The sequence below is a fragment of the Macaca thibetana genome, chromosome 3, assembly GCF_024542745.1.
Source record: "Macaca thibetana thibetana isolate TM-01 chromosome 3, ASM2454274v1, whole genome shotgun sequence".
NCBI lineage: Eukaryota > Metazoa > Chordata > Mammalia > Primates > Cercopithecidae > Macaca > Macaca thibetana.
The window spans coordinates 122954282-122974897 of record NC_065580.1 but is presented as its reverse complement, the minus strand read 5'-3'; the positions used below and the strand labels follow the sequence as shown (position 1 = coordinate 122974897).

General features: G+C 37.5%; 1 protein-coding gene and 1 pseudogene across 3 annotated transcripts in view; one reads left to right on the top strand and one right to left on the bottom strand.

Annotated features, from left to right (window-relative positions):
• Positions 1 to 20616, top strand: part of LOC126951481 (calmodulin-1-like) — a 1062071-nt gene that overhangs the window by 165580 nt on the left and 875875 nt on the right. The gene's annotated exons all lie outside the window — the stretch shown is intronic.
• LOC126951480 (phosphoglycerate mutase 1-like) lies at positions 19226 to 19990 on the bottom strand (annotated as a pseudogene).

Genomic DNA, 20616 nt, shown 5'->3' with positions numbered 1-20616 from the left:
TTTTCTTAAATGCACACTGTTGGGAGATAGGATTGCCCCATTACAGAAGTAACCTGTGCAGCTCCCTCTAGTGTTCATTCACAAGTATGAATCAACAGTTAAGAATCAGCAGAGAGATAAGGAAAGAGCCTTAAGACAGGACCAACAGACACAGGAGGACACAAAGATAGCATCCTAAGAGAGTTTTAAACATATTTCTATTAGTAACCTAAAATACTCAGTTGTGTAAGACATCCAGAGCAGTGGATCCCAACCTGGGGGATGCGGGGATTGTTCACCCCTTCCACCATACCCAGCAGCTATTTGGCAACACTTGGGAACATTCTTTCCTCTGGGCATCCAGTGGGTAGAAGCCAGGGATGCACGTAAACATCTTATAGTTCACAAGATAGTCCCCAACAGCGAAGGATGACCCTCAAATGTCTATTGTGCTGGTGGAGAAACATTGATTTTTATTTTATTTTTTGCTTAAAAAAAAGAGCTATCTAAGAGAAAGAATTGGGAAGACCTCCTTTCCTGAAAGAAACATAAAGGAACAAAAGAAAGAGATAATGTATTGATTACATGAGGCTAATAGCCGAGCCAGTGACTTTGATAGTAAAAGTCAAGTAAATCTCTTAATAACTTAGATTTGAAGAACAAGGAGATCAAAGCTAATAGGGGAGAAAAGGTAATAGCCATGAAGAATTGATTCCAGATGTTTCATATCCATGTAAGGAGTATACAAGCCACAGAAAACTGAGGAGAAAAAGGAGATAATCCAGTAAATGGCACAAGAATGTCTTCCTGAGGTGAAGTTGAAAAGGCCCATGGTATATCCACACTGATTAATAAAAACAATCCATGTTTAGAAAAATCCTTCTGAAACCGCGAATATACTGCAATAAGAATAAAAAAAAAGAGAATCATAAAAGGAGGCAAAATGTGGAGGAGCTAGAACAGGGTTCGATATGGTTTACTTCATAAAAATTCAAATTAAAAAGATATCAATCAAAAGACAACGCTTTTACAATTCTGAGAGAAAATTAGAACTGTTTCAATAATCAACCTAATAAATTTTTAAAACCAACAAAATTTGTTTTAAATGCACAAGATACAAAAATTATTAAGTAAAAAAAGAATATATATTTAGAATAAGCAATCAAAATAAATTATATTTTTAAAAGTTAATGAGAGAAATATCCCAAAATACTAAAAAATAATTTGTTTTTACCACCAGAAATATGTTTATAATATTGTTCCTATATCTTTTGACTACATAATTATTGTTCTCTTCTTATTCAGCATCAAGACTTATTACAAAAGATAGCTGAGTAGTTAAGGTTATATAAATGAGAATGAGTAGGACAATTTAAGAGATATAGAACTCTGAAATAGATGCCCGTATATGTAGACAGTTGATATGGGAAGAGGTAGCTCTGCAGAATAAAAAGAAATAGCTATTTCAGTAAAAAATTTAGGGTCAATTGGATATCCATAGGAAAAACTTAATCCATCCTTCATTCTATGTTTTAAATTAAGTTATAAATGCATTAAAATTTAAAGGCAAAAGAAAAAATAATAAAATTTTTAGAAAATACATCACCACCGGGCGCGGTGGCTCATGCCTGTAATCCCAGCACTTTGGGAGGCCGAGATGGGCGGATCATGAGGTCAGGAGATCAAGACCATCCCGGCTAACAAGGTGAAACCCCATCTCTACTAAAAGTACAAAAAAAAAAAAAAATAACCGGGCGTAGTGGCGGGCGCCTGTAGTCCCAGCTACTCGGGAGGCTGAGGCAGGAGAATGGCGTGAACTCGGGAGGCGGAGCTTGCAGTGAGCAGAGATCGTGCCACTGCACTCCAGCCTGGGCGACTGAGCAAGACTCCATCTCAAAAAAAAAAAGAAGAAGAAAAAAAAAAGAAAATACATCACCACAAAATATAAATGAGAAATAAATTGGAGTCTTTTACAATTAAAAATTTTGTTCATTTCTTGTTTAATTAATTTTTTAAAATTTCAATTGTTTTGGGCATACAAGTGGTTTTGGTTATATGGATGAATTCTATAGTAGAGAATTCTGAGATTTTAGTGCACCTGTCACTTGAGCAGTGTACACTCTACCGAATATATAGTCTTTTTTCCTCACCCCACTCCCACTGTCCCCTGACCCTGAGTCCCCAAAGTCCATTATATCACTCTGTATGCCTTTGCATCCTCATATCGTAGCTTCCACTTATAAATGAGAACATACAGTATTTCATTTTCCATTCCTGAGTTACTTCACTTAGAATAATGGCCTCCAGCTCCATCCAAGTTGCTGCAAAAGACATTATTTTGTTCCATTTTGTTGCTGAGTAGTATTCCATGGTGTATATATACCACATTTTCTTTATCCACTCATTGGTGGATGGGCACATACTTTTGCAACTGTGAGTTGTGCTGCTGTAAACATGCATGTGCATGTGTCTTTTTCTTACAAAGACTTCTTTTCCCTTAGGTAGGTACCTATAGTAGGATTGCTAGACCAAATGGTAGATCTACTTTTACTTCTTTAAGGAACCACCATACTGTCTTGAATAGAAGCTGTACTACTTTACATTCCCACAAGCAGCATAAAAATGTTCCCTTTTCACTACATCATGTACAAATGCACATGTACATTTTAAATTACAACATAATTTAAAAGCCAAAAAACAGTTATTATTTTTTGACTTTTAAATTATGGCCATTCTTGCAGGAGTAAGGTGGTATCTCACTATGGTTTTAATTTGCATTTATCTGATGACTAGCAATGTTGAGCATTTTTTCAAACATTTGTTAGCCGTGTGCATATCATCTTTGTAGAAATGTCTATTCATGTCCTTTGTCCACTTTTTGAAGGAATTATTTTTTGTGATGCCTCGCTTCGGTTTGTTTGTAGATTTTGGATACTAGTTCTTTGCCGGATAGGTAGTTTGCAAATATTCTCTCTCATTTTGTGGATTGTTTACTCAGCTGATTATTACTTTTGCTGTGCAGAAGTTTTTTTAGATTAATTAGGTCCCATTTATTTATTTGTGTTTTTGTTGCATTTGCTTTTGGGGTCTTAGATATGAATTCTTTGACTAGGCCAATATCCAGAAGAGTTCTCCCAATGTTATCTTTCAGAATTTTTATGGTGTCAGGTATTAGATTTATGGTTTTGATCCATCTTAAGTTGACTGTTATATAAGGTGAGGGATGGGGATCCAATTTTATTCTTCTACATGTGGCTTGCCAGTTTTCCCAGCACCATTTATTGAATATGATGTCCTTTGCCTAATTTATGTTTTTGCATGCTTTGTCAAAGATCAGTTGGCTGTAAATATTTGGCTTCGTTTCTGGGTTCTCTATTTAGTTCCATTGGTCTAAATGCTCAGTTTTATACCAGTACTACACTGTTTTGATCAATATAGTCTTGTATAATTTGTAGTCGGGTTATGTGATGCCTGTAGATATGTTCTTTTTGCTTACAATTTCTTTGACTATGTGAGCTCCTTTTGCTTCCATATGACTTTCAGGATTATTTTTTCTGGTTCTATGAAAAATAATGATAGTATTTTCATGGGAATTGCATTGCATCTCTAGATTATTTTGGGTAGTACGATCATTTTCACAATATTGATTCTTCCTATCCATGAGCATGGAATGTGTTTCCATTTGTTTGTGTCATCTATGATTTTTTTCAGCAGCGTTTTTTAGTTTTTCTTGTAGAGATCTTTAACCTCCTTCATTAAGTATATTCTTTGGTATTTTAATGTTTTTGCAACTGTTGTAAAAAAGATTGAGTTGTTCATTTGTTTATCAGCTTGGCCATTGTTGGTGTATAGCAGTGCTATTGATTTGTGTATATTGACTTTGTTACCTCAGACTTTACTAAGTTTGTTTATCAGATCTGGTGAGAAAAGTATTTGCAGCTTATACAACCAGCCAAAGACTCATAACCAGAATGTAAAATTAGCTACTAATATTCTACAAGAAAATGTTAGACAGTCTAAGAAAATTGGCAAGAGACTCCAACAGATGATGAACAGCAGAGAATATTCTAAAAAGTCAATAAACCTACAAATAGACACTCAATATCATTAATGAACAGGGAATACACACTAAAATAAAAATACAATGAAATACCATACAAAGCCTTTGGATGGCATCTGAAGGCTTTGTATGGTATCTCACTGTATTTTTATTTTAGTGTGTATTTCCTGTTTATTAGTGATATTGAGTGCTAGGGATACTGTGGAACAACCTCATGCACTGCTAGTGGGACAATTAATTGGGAAATTAGTTTACATTATAAAGTTAAATATAAACGTACCTATTAGCCAGAAATTTCACTCCTAGTTTTGTACCCAACATGTTAGCATAGTAAGAGGCATGTCAATGAAATTCATAGTTACATTATTTACTTAGTCAAAAATTGAAATCAAAGCAATTATCTTCAATACTAGATTTAATAGGTAAATTTTTATAAAATCATATGATTGAAGACATTCATTTCAAAATTTTAAAATCAATACTTTCTTCTCTTTCCTTTGCAAAATTCCTATGGCTCAACAATCCTCAGTTTATATCAATAAAAATTTACTCATCTTACTGGGAATGTAATTTATCTCACTTAAGATTTTGACTTCCTTTTGGATGACCTCTTCTTCCTATTGACCATGTTTTCTCTGACTTCATTCATTTTGTGCCTTGCACTGAACTTAACTAGGAAGCTATATTCTCATGCCTTTAGCCCTGGTTGCAATCCTCAGTTTTAATTTTACAATTTATTCTTGTATATTGTATTTTTAAGAATGCAAATAATTTCTGCCCATTCTTGATTACCTGTATTTACTTTAATCTTCTTGCTAGGCTTTTTAAAATAATTGCTTCTTTCTGGCATTGATTTTATAACTCACAGGTATCTTTTAAGCTGGACATTGCACACTTCACTTTTGAAAGCCTAGTATTTTGACATGCATCACAACTGTAAATCATAACATTGCCTTTGTTTTCTAAAACATTTTGAAAGCTGTCTTCCTGAAGTTTGAAAAATAGGTGACACATTTTCTCCCAAGCCATTTTTTATGTTTTCCCTTAACTCTGCCACTTTCATGACAGTGTCTCTTTGTTTTACCTACTCCTTTCACAATAGACAACTTTAAAACAAAATATGATAAATGGAAGAATAATAGAATGTTTTGCTCCTAAACAATGGATTGCATGTTGCTATCCCTATGTGCAGTTATTTCTACAGAAAGTTAAAGCCCCTATCCTGCTTTCATATAAGCTATGTCTTATAAGAAAGCTCATGGAATGAAAAATTGACCTGTGTTCCAATAGCAGTCAATCTTTACAAGCTATGCTGTATCATTAAAAAGTCTTATCATATTACCACTTCTAAGTATCTGAACTCCAAAATACGAAAAGGTTTTGCCATGCTGTAGTTGAACCGAAGGTGAAAGAACCATTATGAGAAGTTGAAGTGTGACAAGTCGAATCCCACACAAGATGTAATTGACAAGAGGTAGTTGTCTTTCCTTTTTATAATTTGGGAGGAAGACCTACGTGGGGAGCATCTTTGATTTTTGCTTCGCGTTTAGGTTTTTGGAAAGAAAGGCAAATGGACTGCAGTACTCATTCCCACAGCTTTTCTCCCTTGTCTTTCTCTCTCTCGTCCCCCTTCTCCCCACCTCGTTCACTGCCACTGCCCGCTAATAAGTATTGCCTTTGCCTCTGCCTCTGACCTGGGGTGGCGATCATCCAAAGAAGCTCAGAATCCAGCCTGCAAGTTCTCTGTCAGGATTTCCCTACAGCCTGCCACAACTTGGTAAACAATCAGAGGATTAAGCTCCTCTCCCCTCTGCCATTTGAGTATGCCATCTGATTCCTGTCAAGGTCCTGACTGCTTTTTGAAGGGAGGGAAAGATAAAGAATATGGCTCTCATAGATGATGACTAGCATGAATCAAAATGTTACCAGTGCTGGAGATTAGCTGGTCATGACTGATTTCATGGTCTAGTGCCGGAGCACATGCATCAAATATTCCTCTTTATAAAAATAACATGTTATGCAGCTAGTTAATGGCACAATCAGGTCTAGAAGTAAAATATCCTAATTTGGTTCACAGACTATTAAATCCTATATATAAATATTTGGGTTTTTTTTTAACATTTTTTAAAGTAGATCCTCTAAGTCACTTGAGAGTTTTTACAATATGCACATTGCAATATGTTTACCTAGATGCTTATTACTTCCCTAAGAGTTGGAAATTCTCTTTAAATTGTATAGAAAATTTTCAAGCATTTTTATTCAATTATTCAATGATTCCATTATTTCAAATACATGAGCAATAGGCATGTAGAACTATGCTGCCAGTCAAACAGCCGCTTCAGCTATCAGGTAAGTAATAATATTATAAAAACAGCAGACCTTATAATCCATTTCAAGTTTAATATCTCCCAACTCTTGAGGGTGCTTGCCAAGGTTATTAAATTCTCTCAAAACCATCGCTAACGTAGGATTATCTATGAAAGGAAAACAGAGACTAAATATGTTTTGCCAGAGAGAACTACACTGTACCTTCGTGTACAATGGAGTTTGCTTTTTAAATATAGCAAACATGCTTGCTTGGCTCTCTGAGATTGTTTTATGCTAACATTCTTTTTTTAATTTTAAAATATGTCCTGTAAGAAACATAAAGTGAACCCAGCAATAGCTTTGGCTGACACATGCTATAAAATATGGTCAATGACATACAGTCATCTCTTTGTGCTATAAAATACATTTTATAGCATTATTATCTTTCACTAGGACCCTATGTGCAAGAAAGAAAAATGACCAAACAAAAGAGAAGCTAATAATATTTTTAATGTACACATCTAGTTGTTTCTATTAATCTAACTTTGGAAGATATCCCCGAAGTGTAGAAACCGTAAGTTTACCGGCATACATTTGTTCCATTGTTGTTTAGGTTTGCTCAGTAACTTCTAGTATTACTGGCATCAGAACATCCCACTAGTGTTGCTTTTATCCTGTAGGATGACATTACCTCCAGCAACATCTCTGCCTCATTGTTTTCTTCATGTTCTATCTACTTTGGAGTTATTTTTTATTCTCTTACAGGCATTTTTACTGTTTCTCTGGGATAGTAAAATTCTATTGAAATAACCATATCCTAATTCTCTTTGACCCATGAGTGATAATGAATGATTATGGAGTACCTGTGAAAAACATTGACGAAAAGTCCCTAAAAGCATAATTTTACTTTTCATTTTGCTGTATTTGCTCTCAGGCTAAGTTCAGAATGATGTTTAGGAAAAAAACCAAAAGCATATCTTTCTGACCTCCTGAGTCAATCTGTGCTTGAGCATTGGCTATCTGGGACAGGGCATTAAATCAGTGAAACAACCAATAACTTTGTGGAAATAGTACAGATTTAAATAATGTCATTTTCTTCCCTGAAGAATAAAAACAAAGTCAACATAACACGATGACCATATTAAATACCTGTGACAGTCACATTACATTTTTAAAGAAGAAGCCTTATGTGCCTATTTAACAATCATTTATCTTCTCTATATTTTCTAATTTAAAACTCAACATCTAGTTCAGTGTTTGCAATGTAGAACTAACACTTTCTTTTTTTCAGTAGTGAATGAATGTAAATATATAATCCTTTTTTGCTATGAGAATTACCACAACCAGCCTAAAAAAGTGTTTAACTACATATAACTTATATCTCACAATGTGAGACTCAAGATTCTAAGTAAATATGATTATTTAGATTGCTTGATAAGAGACTTGACAAGCTGTCACATGAGACATTTTGGTAAAATTGGCCAAATGAGAAGACTCCAAAAGACTTGGGAATAATTATAAGGGACAACACAGAAAATAACCTAGCAGTGGTTCAGGAGCTGTGGTACAGGTGACCAACATTTGCTCATTAGGGTAAGTAAATTAAAATATTTTTAAGAAGGGATAAAATATCTCACATATTTCAAAAAACTTTGGGTACTTAAAAATACAGAGGTATGGAGATATACAATCCATTTATCAACACAAATCCAATATTAACAATGAGTTAGAAAAGTATATATCAGCAACATCTATACATGTCTATGGGAATTTGTGGCCCAATGAGTCCAAGAAGATACTATAGTTCCTGGGGTGGGCATCTGAGCCAGCCAGAGGGCTTGACACAATACAGAGTGCTGCATCCATCTTTACAGGGTCTGATTAAATGCGTCTTTGGACCATACATTGAGAATCACTGCTGCACAATGGAAGGGCCAGCTTGGTTTTCTCTGTACTTGAGCATCTTGGTTCTATTTTTTTCTTTTTTCTTTCTTTTTTCTTTTCTTTTTTTTTTTTTTTTTTTTGAGACGGAGTCTCGCTCTGTCGCCCAGGCTAGAGTGCAATGGCGCGATCTCGGCTCACTGCAAGCTCCGCCTCCCGGGTTCACGCCATTCTCCTGCCTCAGCCTCTTGAGTAGCTGGGACTACAGGCGCCCGCCATTGCGCCCGGCTAATTTTTTTGTATTTTTAGTAGAGACGGGGTTTCACCGTGGTCTCGATCTCCTGACCTTGTGATCCGCCTGTCTCGGCCTCCCAAAGTGCTGGGATTACAGGCGTGAGCCACCGCGCCCCGCGGCATCTTGGTTCTAATGGTCACAGGCAGAGCCAGTTAAACTTTATGGGCCAACTCAATGCTGGTCGAGGGCCAGGAACCAATTTTACTTCATAAATAAAATGAGGGGATATATGAATATATATGCCTGTGGTTAAACACAGTAGCTCGAACTCATCATATGTTTATGTCTGTTTTTCCTCAAATCTCTACTGAAAGCAATAAGGGGTTAAGTCCTCAGGGAAAAGAAATGCATATGGAGAAGACTACAGCCCTGGGGGACAGTAAACTAGACGAATGATACAAATCTCTCGTGGAAAACTAGGGAAAAGTTACAGGGAAAGGAAGTAGGAAGCCAGTTGATTCCTCTTCCAGAAGTTTAGCGGGACTTCTGAATCAGATGCCCCAGGTACAGGTTCAGGGTGCTGACCAGTCCTTGCAGAGGGGAAGGTTGTCTTTAAGAAGAAATATTAGGCTCCTTTTCAAGCCATCAGCAGCCATGTAGCCTCTCTTTTCCCACACTGGCAGAAAAAGGGGATGTGATTTTCTTGGGAATTTAAATTTTAAAACTTCTGGACTTTGACACACCAGCGCAAGAACAAATTAGGGAAAAAGGTGAACATCTGCATATATAATGATGACAACTTTAACCCTCCTGATTGCTTCTGGGGATAGTGGAAGCCAGACTACAGCTGCCAGGAAATAGAGCAGAAGTTTCCACTCAGGGGTAATTAATTGTCACAAAAGAAAATACTCAAAATACACTAATAATTTGTATTTCCCTCAACAAAACAACATTGTCTTTGCCTAACTACACCATGGTAAAAACCAACCTTTGACCAGTCCAAACATGCACACATTTTATGTATGCATGTTTCTTAGCAATTCTTTAATTAATATCCAAGAATGTATGTGCAGTAATTACAAGATATTAGGAAACATTTCTAACATAAAGTCAGGGAGGGACAAAAACAAGCAATGAGAACGAAAAGCATTCCAGAGGAAACAGAAAATGAGATGAAACTTAAAAAAGAAAACAAAGAACAAAATACTAAATGTATTGATTAGATAAGATACTTCATCTATGACACAAGAAGCTTCTATATTTATCTGTCTATCTATCTATCTATCTATCTCAATTCATAACACTCAAAAGGAGAGATTGAAAATTAAAATTATGGCAGAGTAATTTAAAATTGGATAGATAAAGATAAAGCTAAGGAAGTCTCCTAAAATTAGAAAATAAAGAAGACAATGAGAAGACGAAGAGTGGAGATATGAGAAAGAATCAACTCAGGAGACTGAATATCCAAATAATGGGAGGCTGGGAGAAGGGAAATGAAAACAGTAAGCGGGGAGTTGTCTAAGAAATCATAGAAGAAAATAAATCAGGACTGAAAATGTGTGTGTAAAGATGGACAGACTCCATGAAGTTCAGTATAAATAACATGAGAAGGAGCCTACCAAAGCATTTGAGAAGAGAGGAAAAGAAAATGTCTTCTCTGGGAAAAATGAAACAGGATGGCTGGGCTACAGGGAGTAGCCATTGGAGGGTTGTGAATCACAGCACAACAAGATGAACTGTGTCACTGTGAACTGTGTTTTATCAGGTGAGGAGATGAGATACAGAGAGACAAGAAACATGAAGGAATTTGGAAGGGAACTATATGTCCACCGTGACATGCAAGCTGTATTCTGTTGAATGTCATTTTAGGAGGATGCTAAGGCATCCCAGAGGGCTGAGCCCCTGAGAGGTTGAAGGATGAGTGGTGAGGGTTTACAGAGCAAATGCACCTGAAGTATTGGCCTGAGAATAGGATGCTATGACTTACATATCTTTTTATTCTTTTCATGAAAAAAAAAAGAAGAAAAACAAAATGAAACAAAACATCACTTGTGTTACAGCATAGCAGTATGGAATTTCAGAACACAAGGAATAAAACAAATCCAAATTCTTCTAGAAAAGGGACAAAATCCTAAAATCCTATAGAGAGTATTGCTAATTTGATTGATATCAGGCTTTTCAATAGAAATATTGGAAATCAGAAGACAATGGAGTGAATGAAGTCCTTAAAATCATGAGGGGAAATTAATTACCATAAAGAAATCAATTACCATATAAACTTTATATGGAAAGAAAACATTTGCAAACCTATATAGAAATCTAAAAATTAACATCTTGTGAGCTACTGAAGAATGCCTATCCTTCCTCTCCCTATCCCAGCCACCCACAGGAGTAAGCAAGAAGAGAAATAAATCACATCCAGAAAGGAGACATGGAACACAGGAGAGGATGACGGGCTGCCCAGGACAATGGTGAAGGGAAGATTAAGGAGAACACCAGGACAGTCGATCTAGAGAGTCCCCAGTAAAGACTGGTAGAAAAGAATGGTTGGTTCCAGAAAAAAATTCCACAAATTAATTATTGAATTATTTGAAAATATGTAAATGCATTTTTTCCCCAGGTGGTCTAAAAAATAATAATTAAAGTAAAGGAAAACATAGATAGTTATCTAAGTTAAAATATGTAAAAAGAAATGTAATTCTAGTATGTTATTTGCCAAAGCTGTGAAAAATATTCAGTCTTAATATCATAGCCAATGACTTACCAACAACAACATAGGCTATAACTCCCTGGAGGTAGAGGGAATGAAGTGTGTGTGTGTGTGTGCGCGCGCGCGTGTGTGCACGCGTGCGCGCATTGATTTTGCAGGTACATGTATATAAGACTTAGAACTTTAACTTTTGTATTGGGAAGACAATAAAATCCATCTAAAACTGAAAAAGTGGCTCTATAAGAGTTAAGTGAAAATATGAATGTAAACACAAGGGAAGCTGACAGGAAAGGACAGGAAAGGAGAATTTTGTTAGAAAGCAGAATTAGACTTTTTAGATTTGTTTATAATATTAAACTTGACTTTTTAGATTTGTTTATTATATTAAACTTTATATCTGATTTATGTTTTTATTTAAAAATAGACAGCTATTTTATAAGTAAAGCTATTTAATCCTTCTTCATGAAATTCTTATTTGAAATTTAAATAAGAAGCAAGCACTTTTCCTCACCCATTCATGTCATTTCTAAGAGCAAAAGAAAGTAAAGTAGAATTTCTTTAACTTTCCAGAAATGTAAATCCACCTAATACCTAAGTATCTTAAATGGCCAATGTTATAATAACAAGGAAGCTTGTTATTAATCATAAGACTAGGCTTCTGCCGTTATAAGAAATGAACTTCTCCTCCACAAGTAATTATTAACAGTTAAATCCTAGGTGACAGCTGCAAGAGAGAGAATGTGGGTGCCGTAAATAGAACAATTCTATGATTTCTCATTTAACCTATGAGCCGCTTATCTCCTGTGATCAACTGCCTATGGAAAGACTGGCTAAGAGTTTCATTTAAAATAAATGGCATTTTCCAGATGACTTTCATTGCAAAGAAGCCAACAGTGGGCACAGGATTCATTAGCATTGAGAAAAACAGTCAGGGAGTGGGGAAAAAGAAGAGAAGATGCTGGCGAACAAACTGATCTAAAGCCGAATGAATAAACAGCAAGATTTATGAACTCTCATACTTTAATTTTTCCCATATATATATTTTTTTATTTTTCTTAGAAAGCTTAATGACAGAAAAGAAAAAAGTGAGCATGGACTGAGAAGGCTGTTCAATAGATAGGGATAATTTTATACATGATGTGAATTACCTTTGTTTCTTAAATATTCAGAAAATTCCTTTTGAGGTGTTTTTTTTGTTTTTGTTGTTGTTGTTGTTGTTGTTGTTGTTGTTGTTTTTGATACGGAATCTGGCTCTGTCGCCCAGGCTGGAGTGCAGTGGCCGGATCTCAGCTCACTGCAAGCTCCGCCTCCCAGGTTTACTCCATTCTCCTGCCTCAACCTCCCGAGTGGCTGGGACTACAGGCGCCCGCCACCTCGCCCGGCTAGTTTTTTTTGTTTTTTTTAGTAGAGACGGGGTTTCACCGTGTTAGCCAGGATGGTCTCGATCTCCTGACTTCATGATCCGCCCGTCTCGGCCTCCCAAAGTGCTGGGATTACAGGCTTGAGCCACCGCGCCCGGCCCCTTTTGAGGTTTTTCTAACGTGTATTGCCTGTGAACATTAGTAATTTGACTTTGAAGTCATGAGATATACTAATGGAAAATCTGATATGTTAATTAGGCATAATTATTTTTAATATCTCTTTTGTAATTTGGAAAATCTTATATTTTCAATATTAACTTCTCAATGTCAATTAGTTGTAATTTCCCATACCTAAGCAGAGCATCAGCAGGGTTTCTAAATCAATGAAATTCCCTTTACCAAATTATAGGGAATGCGACTAGATCTGTTCCTCCATTATTAAGTTCAGCTTGATCAAGCACATTCTTAATGGTTCAAATCAATGCTTTTTCAAAAACAGACATCCTACTTTGCGCATGATTCTAACCTAGATTTTCTAGGTCTAACTCACAAAGCAAAGTAACAAAAATAAAACTTGAAGGAAAGAAAAGGCCCCGTTACAGTGAGATGTAGTAGTACTTAGGAAAGTTTAATGAAGTAGTATTTTAGCAGCATCCTAGAGAGTGCACGGAATCTGAGAAGTGAAAGGGAGCGAGGTTATTTTCAACAGGCAAAGAAATGTGTCAGGAAAGATCTCATTGGGAACATGCATAGACTTGCATGTGTGGAGGGAAGTGATTAGCACTGAGAATAAATATAGATTTAAAAATGGCATATATGGACTGCATTTTGTCGAGTAGATTGTCTATTCACCCCATCAAAGCACTTAGTCAACAAATGCGAAGACTGGTTGGTTATCTCTCTTTTTAAGTTTTTTTAAAAACCGTATTTTAATTTACACTGTCTTAAAGAAAAAAGAGGATTAATAAACTAGTATAGACGTCACACTAAACGCATTTAATAAAACAGAAAATTTCACGATAGGGATGTAGGCCTGTAACTTTAGAAGCAACGTGATGTTATTAGCAATAGTGTTAGCAACAAATCTTCTGCTGGAATGTGGATGACACTTTCAGATGCTTTCATCATTGCATCATCCTAGATATATATTATGTTCTGTATCCCTATCTTCTTTCACATTACGTTGGTTGTGGCTATACTTCACAGCAGACTTAGCAATGTGTGAAGGTTTTCAAGTTTTATTTTAGGATACACTCAAAGGTCAGATTTTATAGTATAGAGACCTTTCTACTAGCTTCACAGATGTCTGCTGATGGATGTTGGATGCATCCCATCTTGCTAACACTCCAGCTCTCAAGATCCTTCATGCTCCTCATCCGGTCTCACATCTGGCCACCATACTCTGATCCTTACACAAGGTATTAATTTTCAACTTTCTTTCCAGAAGTCACCCCCTTTCCACTTAGCTCACTAATGGTCACTGTTCCTATACTTTTCCTCTCAGGCTTCACTTTTTCAATTTGATCCTCAACTGAACACAGATGCTTAGTTGAAGTTGACATCTATTTTTACAGCTCCTTGCTGTGGACGTCTTTATCAGCCTTGGATGCCAATCCTGACTATACTTCAAATCTAATCATATCCAGTGATCTCCAGCTAGAACATGGAAGTTGTTGATTATCATGCAAACTGCGTAAACCATGGAAACTGAGGAAATGAGAATCTTCTCCACTGTGAAGGTCAACTACTAATGCTTTCTGTCTGAGAACATTTTCCCCAAAATGTCTTTTTCCTGTGCTCTTTTGCTGAAAAAGGTCTTTACATTCCCCCTTCCTTCAACTTCCAAAATTTTCCTGATTCTCCATTATCTTCCGTTTGGTATCAATGCAGTTACAACTGTATTTACTCTATTTAGATTATATATTAAGCTGCTCCACAAACATCATTTTAGATAGGTTTTCCATCTTGTTCTTTTCTGCTTGTTTCATAAAATGGTACTTTTGTGCTTGTTTTACAAAATGGTTTGGGCAAAAATCCATAATTTTGTTTTGTGGTAAAATTTATAGGTCTATCAATATTTTCAAAAGTAGTCCTCTTAGTATGTGTTTATTTGGTTATTTAAAAACCACTGACTACTCATATTTCATTTTATTGAACGTATTTTCTAAGCTACATATTTCTTGGAGTGTGAGGATTCTATTGAATGTTTGGGAGAGTTTTGTCTGGTGTGTGTGGGAGCATAGGCCTCTGACTATAATAAATGGCTCTCCTAATTCCATGTCTTCCCATGTGTAAACCACAGTCAACACTCCTCTGTGAAAGGCAGTCCTGAAGTTCCACTGCAAATCCCATTCAGATCCAGGTCCAGGATTGTTCACTATGCCCAACTGGGGCTCTTTGTAAACAAGAAAACTAGATATCAAAATATAAGTCTGCTTCCCTGCACAGGCAATATGTAATTACGGAGCATTAACAAAAAGTATAACTGGACTCCTACTTACAAAAGAGAGAATGAGAAGCACCAGTTATCTTGATTCCATAGGAGTCAGTATATCGTTCCAGGCAGGAATGGTAAAGGCTCACATCTGGGATGCGTAGGATATTGAAGAATCTACAACACAGTAACATTTAGATTGGGGTTTCCGCCATTTTCCCAACATCCTGCAGAGCTACAAGGAAAAACAAAAAGCTATTATTTTCCACTATGACTTACGCTGCCACACTTTCATTACCAAATTCTACGTTAATTAAGATTGGGTGAGGTGAAGAGTGCCTGGAACCTCAGATAATAGTGGCTAAACAACACCAGGCCTCAATCCTTGCTTGCGTGGAAGCATGGAACTATGCCGTCAGGACCCATGAAATGCCTTTGCTCCATGAACCCCAGTGGAGTCCAGGCTTCTTGGAGGTTGACATCCCTAGAACTTTGTCTTCATTGCCCAGTGTGAATCCATGTTCATGCCGCAAGCAGCAGGAAGAAAATGAGAAAGAAGGGACCAAGGTTGTGAGTGAGGAATCTCTTGTTTACGGAAATGTTACAGAAAATGGCCCTTCACCTTCCCCTAATAGACCAGGGCAGGGTCATATCATCACACCTGGCTGGAAATGGGTCTGGGAAATTGACTTAAGGAAGGATCCACCTAAAAACTGGATGCTGCTTTAGGATCTCCCATTCTTGGATTCTCACTGCATAGAAATTACAATAGGGTTGGTCTTTCCGTCCTTATGTGATTACTTGATTTCTGGCCTTTATATCCCTTCAAATGTCTCAAACTCATTGTTACCACAATTTTTTTTTATGTGCTGTTATTTCTGCCTAAATGCCTAACTTGTCTCTCCATCATATCTCAGGTTAAATTACACTTATATATACTTCCATGGAATTATGTCTATTTTCTTGCTAAGAATAATCTCAATCTTAGTATACTTTTGTGTCTGATTTTTACCCTGTGTCATTCACTAGATTTTAAGTTTGATATGAAACCCAGAATCAAACAGTCCAAGAGCAAGAAGCACAGGGCCAGATGCTCAAAACTATTTGTTAAAGAAATAAATAAAAGCGATGTATAACAGTCAAACAGGTTTGCGATGTAATATGTTGTTTACATCACCAACTGTAAGCTCCTCAAAAGCATGGACCTTGTCCAGTTTGTTCACTGCCAAATTTCATGATCTGTCAGAGTCCCTTGTACATATTAAAACTAACTTATTAAACCAGTAAAAAAAAAAATGAATAAGTGCCATGTTATTTTTGCCTTACTTTGTGTGTGCCAAACAATTTAGGGCAGCCGTCTCAGTCGTAAGATGTACCACTTTTAGAGGATGATGTGTCCTCGGAGGAAGTTTACTGTATATTTAATGGTACATTTGTTTGGAAAGCTTGTGTATGTGTGTGTGTGTGTGTATCTATACTCATATTTACTAATACACAAGGTTTGTAGATGAGGCTTGACTAAATCTGAAGGTAAGAGTCACACCTGGAGCATCTTCGTACACCCAGTTCCGGGCCAGCCCCAGCGTAGAGACTACAGATCATTTACATTTTCTGGTCTACCACATAAACTGCTGATTACTTTCCTATTTTGGAATGACACAGTTCAGAAAAAAAATGTAACTCTTAATATTCCTTTGCCTGACTATTTGCTATTTTACTTATGAAGATAATGCGTTCCAGGTAATGATATGTTTTGATACTCCTTTCTATCTTTCTCCCAGGTATTTTCTGAGATTTTGATTTCAGAATGGATTCACAGGGGTTAGAGTAATGAGTGAACTGTTTGAAAGAACACTGCTTCCTCAGTAGGGAGCAGCTGCCTGGTTCTCTAGCTACATTTGACCCAGGATGCCTTAGACAATCCAAGAAGTGAGGACTCTGTTTTCTTCAGCAAAGACTAAGTGGGTCCCATTCTGTTCCTTGGCTTTGTACTTGGGGCAAACTCCTCTGAGTCTCTGGCAGTAATATTTCCCTTCATTTTTACATATCTTGTTAATTTTTGTCTCTCAGTAATTGTGGATTTTAGTGGGCAATGGGAAGTGACTATATCGGAGATTGTTCTCTAGAAGCCACTTGCTCTTAAAAAGCCATGGTGATCTACTCCGTGCTGGCAGTCTGAAATGTGATGGTGGACTTTGTCAGCTCAGTGTTTTCTTGTCATACAAAGCTTTAAGTAGTTACTGTGTGCCAGTGTTCTGAGCGCTATACAAACAGCAACTCACGCAATTCATATAACAATGCTGTGATGATTATTGACTCTGTTTTCCAGATAAGAAAATTGACGCACAGAGGAGTTAGGTGATTGGCTTCAGAGTCGAAGCTCCTGGCCACTCCTCTCTGTTGCTTCTTCCCACCTGCTTGTGAGGCACCTCTCTGCCCGTTGCCAATGCAACACCTTTTATTCACTATCTTCCCTATCTCCAGCTTTACAGCATCTTCTTGTATGTTATCATACATGTCAGATAAAAAGTAACAACCGAAAAAGTGTGGTGTGATTCCCTCTACTAAAACGTTTTTCACTTTTTTTTTTTTTTTTAAACTCAGGTGTTCTTATGAGCCTAAAGTACACCATTCTATCCCAGTTAAAAAATAAATAAATAAATAAACCTCAGCCAATTTTTATGCTGTCATTACACAGGGTAAATTTAACTTTGCAGAACTAAAAAGAAAATGTTTGTCTCTGTTTCAACAATGCAGAGTAGTATCCCAGCTTTCACATGACAAACATAATTCACCGAAACATTTTAATAGTTCTGTCTCGAGGATTATAATTAATAAATTATATTTGAAATTCTCTCTGCATGACTGTCTTCAAGCTGAGGCAGTGGTTTTCTCCTGCCTTCAGACTTGTACCCCAACTGGAACTTATAAAACCGGCATTCCTGGTTCTCAGGACTTCATACTTAAGCTAGAATGATGCCATCAACTGTCCTGGGTCTTTAGCTTTCCAGCTGTCGATTCAGGACATCTCAGCCTCTATAATTCATGTATATGCCTAGTTCTGTTTTTCTGGAGAAATTTGACTAATATAGTTTGTCAATTTCTGCAAAAAATGCAAGTCGAGATTTTGACAGAGAGTACATTAAATCTGTATTCATCATCATAATGATCACCTTCTTTGGTTATAGAATTTGGGGTTGAGAGTATTTGTTTTTCTTTTAAGTGTTTCTTCCTCCCAGCAGTTTAAATATATTATTTCCTCATTTTGTGGCTTTCATTGTTTTTGTTAAGCGGACAGTTGCCAATCTTTTTTATTTATTTATTTATCTATTTTTTATTGCACATCACTCCTTTATTATACTGATCTGGAAAAAGGATTTAGTACAGTTATGCTCAGGTGCTCAGGTGAACACTGGACCCATGTGGCAGAGCCAAGCAACTAGAACATGATTCAGAAATCAGTGAAAGACACACTTGGACAGGACCAAAGGGCATTTCACTGCCATGAAACAAAGCAGGAAGGGATTCTCACACACACAGCAGGAAGCACTCCTGCCCCTCAGAGGTCGAGGAACTGATCCCACACTGGTATGAGGAATGGCTTATTTTCTGATGACCACATGTGGGACTATTTCAACCACCACAAGAAACCCCAGAAGCGTTATTGTTTTGTATTATTTATATGTACTATGCTTTTTTAATAAAAGTAAATGTAACACATAACTAAATTCAGGATTGATCCCAAACTTCTAGAACCAGGTCCCCTAGGGTCAGGGAGGAAACAGTTGTCACATCACCACGCAGGTTACATTCATCCTCCACTGGAATGACTAGAGCCCCCAGGCAGTGGCCTGACTGCAGAAGAGCAGAGGACTGGCTCCTGGGGACAGACAGGCTCTGGTGCTTCTCCTCATTGGTCATGGCTTAGCATGGTTCCTCCCCACAAGTCCTTAGTAAACAAAGAACTCACAAAAACCCAAGTTACTACCTTTACACTCTGTTGGATAAGGGGGGCTTTTCCACAGCTTGGGCTGAGAACCTATGCTCTAGAAGTGCTATTCTGACTAGATTGTACGAAGGGAGTGGGTGCAGAAGACAAAATGGCTAAAATGAAAATGGGAGCCACTGGTCCCCATCTGCAGCTACAACTCAAAATGTCTACAGATGTGGTCAGTGTGACATGTGCAGGTGGGAGGGGCAGAGGGACAAGACGGGCAGGGAGGGTGCTCCTGGGGACAGTATCCTCCCCAGCTGGCCTTCACTTCTTGGCCTTGCCCTGGGCGGCCACAGCTTCCATAGCTTTGCGCACCATCTCTTCATCCCCCAGAAACTGCATGGGCTTGATATGCTTCAAGTTCTTGTCCAATTCATAGATAATGGGAATACCAGTCAGCAGGTTCAGCTCCATGATAGCCTCTTCAGAGAGACCCTCCAGATGCTTGACAATGCCCTGGAGGCTGTTGCCATGGGCTGCAATCAGCACACGTTTACCCTCCTTGATCTGGGGAACTATTTCTTCATTCCAGAAGGGCAGAGCTCTGGCAATAGTGTCCTTCAGACTCTCACAGGAGGGTAGCTGATCTTCTGTGAGGTCTGCATACCTGCGATCCTTACTGATGTTGCTGTAGAAAGGGTGGTCAGGCTCCATTGGCGGTGGTGGGACATCATAGGAGCGCTTCCAAATCTTCACCTGGGCCTCACCATGCTTTGCAGCAATTTCTGCTTTATTGAGACCGGTTAGATCCCCATAGTGCCGCTCACTGAGGTCCCAAGTCCTCACCACTGGCAGCCACATCTGATCAATGGCATCCAGCACTGTCCAGAGGGTCCAGATCGCTCTCTTCTGTACTGAGATGAAGCAGATGTCAAACGCATAGCCAGCATCTCGCAGCGCCTGCCTGCCGCGCTTCGCCTCCTCGTGGCCCGCCGGGCTCAGGTCCGCGTCCTACCAGCAGCCAAAGCGGTTCTCCAGGTTCCATGCGCTCTAGCCCCGCCGGATCAGCACCAGTTTGTAGGCGGCCATGGCTGCGGGCTGGGGATGCGGCACCGACTGCCCCGTTGCCAATCTTACACTTACTCATTTGAAATTAGTTTCTCTTTTTAAAAAATTCCCACTTACTATCTCTAGAAATATTGTTTCTGCTCCATGCTTTCTCTTACCTCTTTTTCGGGGACCTCAGACTTCACTGTGTTCTCTGTGTTTTCCATTTGATTTTCTGTATTTTCATCTTTACCTCTCCATTTTTTATTCTGGATATTTTATGTCTTTGTCTATATCTAATCTTTGTCCAGCTTCATCCACTGAATTCTAAATTTGTATTATCTTTTCTGTTCTAGAATTTAAATAACTTCTTTTATAGTTCCCAGTTCTCTGCGGAAAGTCTTGTCTTTTATTTCCTTGCATATATTTTTCATAGCTATAGTAAAGCCTATCTCTGATAACTCTATTATCTGCATTCCCTGCCTATTTCTATTGTCTATTATTTTTCTTTGCAAAATAACATTATTTTTCATATTATCTTGTATCACATTATTTTGTCTCCTCATATATTGATTATTTCTCTTTCAGTTCCAGACATTGTATTTGAATAAGTATAAAAATAATGTTAACCTTAAATTAATATTATCTTCTTCTGAAATTGACTTATA